At 37.7% G+C, this 11,122-nt stretch overlaps 1 non-coding gene across 1 annotated transcript; it reads left to right on the plus strand.

The window, feature by feature from the left end:
- Positions 1–539: 539 nt before the first annotated feature.
- LOC115498908 lies at positions 540–644 on the plus strand. The gene has a single exon (XR_003964015.1). It is a non-coding gene; the product is annotated as a U6 spliceosomal RNA (small nuclear RNA).
- The last annotated feature ends 10,478 nt before the right edge of the window (positions 645–11,122 follow it).

Here is an 11,122-nt window from a genome sequence, read left to right on the forward strand (position 1 = left end):
AAACTAATGGGAAAAAAATTCTAGAAAGAAACAAATAATCAAAACTGCTTCAGTAAGAAATAAAAACTTTGAACAGACTTTCTCTAAAGAAAATCGCAGGCTCAGATGACTTCACTGGTGAATTTTAAAACACATTGAAAAGAATAACAGTCCACCTGAATTTCTTCCCAAAAAAATGGAAATTTCAGGAAGGAATGTTTCCCAGTTCATGCTATGAGGCTAGTTTTATACTAATACCAAAACCAGGCAAAACATCACAAAAAAAGAAAACTGCAGACCAATATGTCTTCTGAACATAAATGCAAAAATTCTCATCAAAATACTAGAAAATTAAATCCAGCCACATATAAATAAATTATACACCATGAGCAAGTGGGGTGGACACCAAGATTCTACCATTATTTAAGCATCGGATAATTAATGCAATACACAATATCAGTAGGATAAAAGAAAGATAAAAACCACACGATCATCTCAATAGATGAGAAAACACATTTGACAGAATCAAGCACACTTTCATGATTAAAACTCTCAAACCAGTGTTTATGTTGGCAACACGTATAAAAATTGGAACGATACAGAGAAGATTAGCATAGCCCCTGCACAAGGATAACATGCAAATTCATGAAGCATTCCATATTTAAAAACAAATAAAGCAAAAACAAAAACAAAACCTCTCAAACCAGAAGTGAAAGCAAACTTCCTCAATGTGATAAACGGTTTCTGCGAAAAATTCACATCTAACACCATAGTCAATGGTGATTGAATGCTTTCCCCCTAAGATTAGGAACAAAACAAAAGTTTTCACTTTTACCATTTCTATTCAGCATTGTAATGGAAGTATAACCAAGGTAATTGGGTAAGAAAAATAAATAAAAGGCATTTAGTTTAGAAAGGAAGTGATAAAAAAATATTTCTATTTGCAGAAGGCATACTCTTATATGTAGAAAATTCTAAGGAATTCATATTCCTTTATTCCAAAAATAAAACTATTAGAACTAATAAATGAGTTCAGCAATGTTGCAAGATATGAGATTAATATACAAAATTTGATTGAATTTTTAAAAAGTAGCAATGAACAATCCAAAAATGAAATTAATGAAACATTTCATTTGCAATAACAACAAAAAGAAAACAAATAAGTAGGAATGAATTTTAATAAAAGATGTGTACAGTTTCTACATTGATAACTACAAATCATCCTTGAAAAATGCAAGAAAGACTTAATAAATGGAAAGATAGACCATATTCACAGATTGGAAGACAATGTTACTGAGAAGACAGTACTCCCTGCATCAATCTACAGAGCCCATGCAATCTCAATTAAAATCTCACATGACTTGGGGTGCCTGGGTGGCTCAGTCCATTGAGCATTCAGCTCAGGTCATATCTCAAAGTTGGTGAGTTTGAGCCCCACATGGGGCTCCCTGTCAACATGGAGCTCACTTTGGATCCTCTTCCCGCCCCCCCCTCTGCCCCTCTCTCACTTGTGTTCTCTCTCTCAGAAATAAACAAACATTTAAAAAAAATCCCAAGTGACTTTGCATAAATTGACAAACTGACACTAAAATTTGTATGGATGTACAAAGGACCCAGAATAGACAAAATGTTCTTGAAAAAGAAGAACAAAATTGGAAGACTTATACTTCCTGATTTCAAACTCACCACAAAGCTACTGTAATAAAAATAGTGTGGTACTGGCCTAAGGATAGATATGTAGATCAATGGAATAGAATTGGCAGTCCAGAAATCCTTACATTTAAGGTCAATTGATTTCTACAACACTGCCAAGACAATTCAATGACCAGGCTGAGGGGAATATCTTTTAACCACTAAAATATTTAAAAAACAGTCCATTCAAAAATAGGCACATAATTTGAATAAGTATTTCTCAAAAGAAGATAAATAAATGGTCAATAAGCACATGAAAAGATATTCAACATCACTGGTCATTAGGGAAAAGCAAATCAAAACCACAATGAAAACAAAAACAAAAGTAACACCTACTAGGATGGTTAAAATAATTGTCAGTTTGTAAAATGGTGCAGTCATTTTAGAATATAACTCTGCAGTTCTTTAAAATGTTAAACACAGAATTACCTTATAACCCAGCAATTCCACTCCTCAGTATGCAGAACTGAAGACATACGTCCACATAAAGACTTGTACACAGGTGTTCATAGCAGCATTATTCTTTTTTTTCTTATTTTTATTGTTTTTTTATTTTTAAGAGAGAGAAAGACAGAGTGCAAGTTGGGGAGGGGCAGAGAGAGAGTGAGACACAGAATCCGAAGCAGGCTCCAGGCTCTGTGCTGACGGTGCAGAGCCCGACATGGGGCTTGAACCTATGAACCACGAGATCATGACCTGAGCTGAAATCAGATGCTTAACTGACTGAGTCACCCAGGCACCCCACAGCAGCATTCTTAACAGACAAAAAGTGGAAACCCCCCAAATATCCATCAGTTGATGAACAGATAAATGAAATTTTGTATATCTACACAACTAAAATGTATTTATTGTAAATAAAAAGGAATAAAGTACCAATACCTGCTACAGTATGAATAAACCTTGAAAACTTTACGCTTGGTGAAAGAAGCCAGACACACAGGCCACATATTATTTGATTCTAATTTTATGAAGCTTCTGAAATAAGCAAATCCATGGAGACAGAAAATAAATTAATGGTTGCCTAAAACTGCAGTAATTGGAGGGAATGGGAGAGACTGCTAATGGGTATTAGGTTTTCTTTGGTGATAATAATAATGCTGTAAATGAGATAGTTGTGATGGTTGCCAAACTCTGTGAATGAACTAAAAAAACACTAAATTATACACTTCAAAAGAGTGAATTAAAGTATGTGGGTTATAGAAATAAAGCTCTTACAAGAAAACAAAACAACCAGTTCCTATATTGCTACTAGGTCACGGTAGAAACTGAGCTTCTAACCATTTGATAGCAGATAACCAAGTAGCCAGAAGTTACCATCATGACCCATCAAATAAAAGGTCAGATAAGCCCAGCAATACTCCACAGGGCTATATATGGGCCCTATACCATATGATTCCTCTCACTCAGGGTAGTCTGGTTACTGCAACAGCTGAATGTCTGACCTGTCAGCAACATGGACTAAGACTGAGCCCCAGAACCATACTGTCCCATGAGAAGATCACTCAGCCTCTTGGTGGCAAGTTGAGGATTATGTTTTGTACCCAAGTGATTCACTTGAACATCTTTTCCATACTTCCATATCCAAATGTAACTAAATGTGTTTGTACTGAAACTAGAATCTGACAGAACATGCCAAAATAGGGCCTAGACCACTCTGGGATGTAAGTCTCTGTTAACCCACTAGATCAGCCACTTGGACCAGCATATGTATATGCTCGCTGAGGGAAGGAGAATCTAGAACAGGTGGAGAATCAATGAAATGACGCATATCAGTGACAGTACCGTTTCTTAACCTCAGCACTCTTGACACTTTGCACTGAATAATTTTTTGCTATGGGGGCTGTTCTGTGCATTGTAGGACATTATGCCAGTAGCACCTCCAGATATGGTGATGGAAAATGTCTCCAGACATTGTCAAATCTCCCCCGATTGAGAACCACTGAATTACAGCATTGGGAACAAAAGCAGCAGTTGGAGTTCTAATTTGTCCAGCTAACCCTCCCCTCTTTGAAATTTTCCCAGAAATTGTAACCACTTAGAATCCTGTGCTTCAGTAGGTGTATTTGGCATAAGAAGAGAGCGGATCTGAGCAGTGACAGCGGTAAGCTCTAGTGGGCACTTTGGGTGTCCCATTCAGATCCCCTTTACCAACAGGTGCACCTCTCTCTCCTTGCTGTTAGTGTTATGACAATTCAAAGATGCAGTCTTCACTCTGGAGAATTTCCCTTTGCCAAATGTAAGTTCCCATGTTGGAAAGGCTACACCTCCACACCCTTCTAAGAGGGACTAACTAATGTAATTTTAGCTGCAAACCTTCCTGGGAAACCTTCCCAGCCAAGGCCACATTCTGCAAACGTGTTCCCTTTGTCCCCTCCCGATTTTCTCATTGTCCTCCTGAGTATACTCAACCAATAAATCTCCTGACCAAGAATCTCCAACTCAGGCTCTGCTTCCCAGGACAAAAAAAAAACACAATTATTTAATGCCTATAACGTCCAAGCATTCAACTCAGATTTTTTCATTCTTAATACCACTTAGTATTCAGGGTAAGAACTAAATATTATTAATCCTGTATGACAAATGAGGAAAGAACCTCAAGAAGTGTGAGTTGTCCAAAGTTCCACCCTAAAAATGGTAGAACCACCATTTGAATCCAGTTCATGAATTCGAAGTTTATATTCTTTTTTTTTTTTTTTTCAACGTTTATTTATTTTTGGGACAGAGAGAGACAGAGCATGAATGGGCGAGGGGCAGAGAGAGAGGGAGACACAGAATCGGAAACAGGCTCCAGGCTCTGAGCCATCAGCCCAGAGCCTGACGCGGGGCTCGAACTCACAGACCGCGAGATCGCAACCTGGCTGAAGTCGGACGCTTAACCGACTGCGCCACCCAGGCGCCCCACGAAGTTTATATTCTTAACCAATACACTAGTCTCTCTTTGAAGGTAAAAGGGACTGAAGATATTTATTGTTTTTCTCCTGGAAGGGTGACTCTTCTCCTTGCTGGAGTGATTCCAAGACGTGTAAAGGACTATGAGCTCCCGTCTTGTGACTGAGTTCATGCAAGGTTAATGTTGGAGATATTCTAAGGTTGAGCACTCCATCCTCAGTATCAGATGATATGTCCTCAGGCAAGAGGGTGTTTCTAAATTCCTGTAAGAATACTCTCTGGTTCTCTAGGGAGGAAAGGGAGTTTGACATTCAGTATTAGCTTCTATTCGGAGGAGTAGAAAGAGGATAATATGGGAAATTGCTTTCAAAGGCCTCTCACAATGGAAAATAAAAGTAAACAAGCGGCAGTAAATTGTGGCAACATCTGACTTTACAATCTATTTTACTTAATTATTTTAATAAGAACTTTAAAGCAAGATATATTGTCCATAAAGCTCCTGACAGTTGAGTGAGAGCCAAGTGAATTATAAACTTAAAAATATAAGTTTTATGGGAATTAGCTCCGGGCTATATAGGGGTTTGGGTGTTGATGAATATTTTCATTTTATCTAAAGAAAATTGTAATACACTTTTGCTTTAGTGAGAATTTGCATTTTATCTATGCATTTAAAATAAAGAGAGGCCAGTAAACATTATCATGTTACCTTGGGTAGATTTTGTTTTAATTGAAATGCCACCAAGAGATATAACTTCTTTGGATAGGAGGGTATTTTGTTGTGTCTGTTTGGTTTTCTTCTTCTTTTTTCTTTTTACCATTTATGATTTGGTGATTATTTTTAGCAGTACACGTAATAAAATTCGTTTAGTACTGTGGAACAAAAAATAACAATCCAGGTCAATAGAGAGATTTCCCATTTCTAAAGCCAATTTATTTTGAGGAAGGTATTTTTTTTTTTTTAGCAGTAGTGATTTTCCAGATTTTTCTAGATTTCCCAGATTTTCTTGCTAGATAACAGTCTTTTTCTTTAAATTTTTTTTAATGTTTATTTATTTTTGAGAGAGAGAACACAAGCAGGGGAGGGGCGGAGAGAGAGGTAGACAGAGAATCTGAAACAGGCTCCAGGGTCTGAGCTGTCAGCATAAAGCCTGAGGTGGGGTTCAAACTCTGAAGGGCAAGATCATGATCTGAGCAGAAGTTGGATGCTTAACCAACTGAGCAACCCAGGCATCCCAAGACTTTTTCTGTGGGCTACAATATGGACCAATGAAACCAAGCATTGATGTAGTATGTATAATCTCAGAGGTGGAGGGAAAAATCTTCCATTTGAAAGTAGCCAACTTACTAGGGCACCTGGGTAGCTCAATTGGTTACACATCTGACTTTTGCTATTGGCTCAGGTCAGGATCTCACGGTTTGTGGGTTTGGGTCCCACGTGGGGTCCCACTGATAGCTGCAGAGCCTGCTTGGGATTCTCTGTCTCCCTTTCTCTCTGCCTCCCCCTCTTTCTCTCTCCTTCTACATAAGTAAATATCAAAAATAAAATAAAAACAGCCCACTTACACATGGCTGCAGATTTCCCAATTTTTTTCCTCCTCCTCTCATTCCAACCACACCTTCCTCAGAATCACTGCTGCCAGATGCCAGTGCCTGCTATTAATGGCTTCCTTTCTCTGCTCAGTACAGGACTTCCCAAATCCCCATCAATGAAGAATAAAAAACCCCATCAATAGATAATGAGACAAGAAAATATCAAAGGGTGACCTCTTACTCAGAAATCCCAATAATTTAAATAGAAAGGCAAAGAATCAAGTCAGAGCTTCAAACAATCTGGAATATTCACACTAATCCACTGTAAAGTACCATTGTGTGTGGAAGGTGAATGGGAAAATAGGAAAATAGAATGGGAAAGAAAATATAAAAAACTAGTTTAACTTAGGGAAGCTGGTCTAGGAAAATAGACACCTAAGCAGAGCCTCCTCTCCAATTTATTTCTCCTCAGAATTTTTGGCTTAAAAAAAAAATTTTTTTTTTTACCAGTACTTCACTTCTCCCTATTCCTAAATCCAAAACTGTGTTAATTAATTGGCACCAATAAATATCTTCCCCCCAAAATTTTTTGAACAATTTTTTGTGTCTTGAGTAATGGCCTTATCATTTATTGTCAAGCCCTTTGAGCAAGTTCTTTAAGCAATCTGAACCCCTGTGTCCTCTGTAATACATTTTTTTAAAGATGTTAAATAATAGAGAAAATAAGCCTAACACAGTTCCAGACAAACTGTGAAGTTTCAGTAAGTTTTCTCTGTTAGCCTGAAGTGTATATCTGTTTTCAATCATTCACATTTTATTGTGAATTAATTAAATCAGAATGTATGCTTCTCAAATACCTTACTTATTTTAGAAATAGGAGTTTTAGTAGAAGTGCTTGTGAGAAGCTTAATGTGCCTCAGAACAGCAAAAAGGTACTTGGGGCACCTGGGTGGCTCAGTTAAGCATCCAACTCTGGATTTTGGCTCAGGTCATGATCTCATGGGTCTTGAATTGGAGCCCTATGCTGGGCTCCACACTGACAGCATGGAGACTGCTTGGGATTTCTCTCTCTCTCTCTCTCTCTCTCTCTCCCTCTCCCTCTCCCTCTCCCTCTCCCTCTCTCTCTCTCTCTCAAAATAAATAAATAAACTTCAAATAATAATTTACAAAGAATAGCAAGAAGGTACTGGATACCAGGCAGAGAGAAGAGAGGGGCCGTCAGAGGTAGGGAGGAGCCAAGTAGAATGGAGTTACAGATTATAAAAAGGAAATTACCTAATTTTTACATTTCTGAGGCTAGAAAGGGAGAAGAAGTACATCCATATTCTTTCTGTGCTAAAAGACCCTCTACACCCAGAATCTAATATTTGGGCACTTCATTAATATCACCCCACATATCTGTTTTCTTAATAAAGTTTTAGATAAATAAAGTTTAGATGCATGCTTAACCTGTTCATCATTGGAGACTAACTGTAATCAAAATAGCACCTGATTAAAATCTGTAACTCCAGGGCTGACGCCATTAAGTGACATTTTCTTCATTTCACATGATTTTTAGTTTAATTGTACTGCAGAAGAGCTCATTGTTTCTATTGATCACTTCTGAGATTAGCTTTGATTTGGATTCTCCAGGATTCATTGCTAAACCATGGATATTTTTAGTTATGCTGAATGGCCTCCATACTCTTTTTGAAATTATTAACTCAGCCTTCAGAATTTGAGTAAAAGAGTATCTCACACTGTGTTTCAAATGTGACCACTAACATGGCTTCAGGGGTATTACAGAAAATTGAAACAATCCTACCAGCCCTCACCATTCTAAGACCAAAATTGAATTTAAAAAGTGGTCCCCATATCCTTATAACTATCTAATTCTGGGAATGATTCAATCCTTACATCATCTTCCAAGATGCTAAGAATATAGTTCAATATTTCTGCCCCACTGCCCATCTTCTCCATCTCAATCCCATGGAGGTAGGCAAATTCTCACATGATATGGTATTATATAAAATAATCAGTCTTTGACAACTCATTTCAATTTATAAATATATTCTTTGGAATCCCCACCCTTTATAAGGTTTTCTAGTTTTCTCCTTATATGTTGCTGTAAGAATTCAATTTTATAAAGAATCTTTGACAGTATTCATGTAATGTTGCAAATTCATTCAGTAATGGCACAAATTTCATGAAGAAAGTGCCAGCAAAACAAGAAAAGTGCCATCAGTTAGTGTCACTGCATTTATAAGATCCATGAAGTGTAAGTGGGGAAAAAAATTACTGCACCAAGTCTCACAGAACACCAAGACTCATCAAGACTCTGCAGCATAAGAGTGCAATAATGGGTCACAGTCATGGTCAATTGAAACATTTTCTTCCCTTGGGAACAACTGCACATGACATAAATTGAGAACTCTATTTTTTTCTCAGCTATTAAATGAACTCGAAGAAACCTGGATAGTTTAATTGTTTCCCTATAGCACTAAGAACTATGTAAGGAATAATGAAAATAAGAGCACTTGGGAATAGTGTAATAATTCTGATTTTTAAAAAAAAGTTTTAAAAATGTTAGTCCATGCAAGACACTAAACAGAAAATGATCTTGATGGTGTGGATTTATTTTTTATTCTCAACGAGATCCTATTTTAAACAAGGTGCCTAGTGGCTTGGCATGCTGCCAATCCTTGACAAAGTGGCAAACCAAATGGCACTAATAGGTGGAAACTTCCCTCAAACGAGGGGGAAAAAAGCTCTTAAAAAATGAAACCCTTAGTGCAAAAGGGGAACATGATCAGAAAAATAAAAAGGTCCTCAAGGGGAAAAAAAAAAAAAAAACTAGTGAAAAATATGGGTATAAATCTTACCCAAGCCCAAGGTAAAGAGAATCAGTTCAAAACTTTAGAGCATATGTGGAATAGATTGTTAATACTCAGATTCTACTCTGTCACCTCTTAGTTCTGCTTTATCTACCAACAAAACAGATCCATGTGTCTATCATTCAATCATTCAGTCACCTAGATTTATGTGTTGGACTTTGTCCTAGGCACCAATGATACAGTAGTAAACAAACAAACAAAACAAAACAAAAAACCCACAAAAACAAACAAACAAGAAAACAACAGTGAAAGAAACAGAAATAGGAGTCAAGATGGGTTGTTTATGCTTCACTGGGATGAACGTTGGATCTTATGGTAGCCCATAGGAGTATAAACCCTAGGGTGGGATGTCAGAAAGGTGTTCTCAAAGGAAAATCAGTGAATAGTTCAGTCATGTAGAAATACATGTGTCAACATCCAAGAGACAGAGAAAGAGAGAGAGAGAAGAAAGAAGTGTATTATGGTCCGAACTTTGAGTTCGATGACAGTAGCAGAAGAAAAGGTAAGAGAGACAAGCAGTGATGAAGTAGCATGGAATTCTTTGATTGCAAATCCCAGGAACCAAATTTAAAATAACGTAAGCAAGAAGAAAAAAGACAGAAACTTCTTAAAATTATGTTGGGATATCTTAAGTGTAAGTTGAACAACCATCCATGAGAAGGGAGGGAGCACATTTGGGTCTTAACTCGAAGAAAGGCGAATACCATCAAAACTATCTTTAGCTCTCGTCTTGCCTCTTTCTTCCAGTTGTCTTCATTATTTTCACTGCTTTGCGCCCTAGCAGAAAACATGGATACCAATAGCCCTTGAGTTTTCTCTGTAGGATTCAACCCTTAGAGATTATAACTGATGTTTTTCTTAGTTTTAGGTTCAAAAGTTTTGGGAAAGTACACTGAAACACTCATTCTTTATTCCCTTTAGTTCATTCTTCTACATGTGTGCTACTCTGTGCCAAGCACTTTTTCACGTGTTGAGTCCATGTGATGAGCAAGACAGATAAACTCATGCTTTCAAGCAGCTCACATTCTAGTAGGAGAAAAGAGGCAGTAAATAAGCAAATGAATCCAGGAACAATGCAGTTTTAGGTAGTGGTAGGTGTCAGGGAAGAAATAGAAAAGAAAGATGGTGGAGAGATTGTGTGAATTAAGGAGGGGAACATTGGTATCACCAAAGAGATGATGTTTGAACCGATCGGAGTTGGGGAAGAATCAGCTCCTGGGAACACCAAGAGGAAGAGCATTTTAAACAAAGGAAACAGCAAATGCAAAGGTCCAAAAAAGGAAACACATGGCATGTTCCGGGAGCAAAACAAAGGCCAGTGAAGCCAGGGTAGTGAATGAAGAGAAGAGTGGTAGGTTATTGGTCACAGATAAGATTAAGAGCTGGAAAGTATGAACATTTATTAGGTCTTGTAAAATAGTTTTATTCTAAGTAAACTAAGAAAATATCTTAGGTAACAGGATTAGGAGAAATAGTAAAAGCAGGAATACCAACCATAAAGCATTTGCAGTAATTCAGGCAAAACATGTTGGAGCTTAAACTATGGTAATATTAGTAGAAATGGAGAGGAGTATATGGATTTGGAAAAACATTGGGGAAATAGGGCCAAAAGAGCTTGATGATGGATTAGAAGTAAAAGGATAAGGGAATTAGAAAACTCGTAGGTCCAGAGAATAAGTGAGCAACTGTGTGGGTGGGGATACCATTTGCTAAAATGGAAAATTCCAGAAGATGAATAGGGTATTTTTTACGGGGTGGGCAGGTGGGCAGGGTTGGAGGAGTAGCAGAAGTTATATTTTTGGCTATATTAGGTTAGGTTGTAAGGCCTATTACACACTCAAGAAAGTTATTAAAAACTTAGACACAACCTTAGAACCTAACACTGTGAGTGTAGTCTCACTTTTTTTTTTTTAATGTTTAGTTATTTTTTGAGAGACAGCAGGAGACAGAGTGCAAGCAGGGGAGGGGCAGAGAGAGAGGGAGACACAGGATCCAAATCAGGCTCCAGGCTCTGAGCTGTCAGCACAGAGCCCAACGTGGGGCTCGAACCCACAAACCATGAGATCATGACCTGAGCTGAAATATGGTGCTTAACCGGCTGAGCCACCCAGGCGCCCCTCACTTTTTCTTATCCTTGCTAAATCTAAAATGATAGCAAC

The sequence above is a fragment of the Lynx canadensis genome, chromosome D3, assembly GCF_007474595.2.
Source record: "Lynx canadensis isolate LIC74 chromosome D3, mLynCan4.pri.v2, whole genome shotgun sequence".
Taxonomy (NCBI): Eukaryota; Metazoa; Chordata; class Mammalia; order Carnivora; family Felidae; genus Lynx; species Lynx canadensis.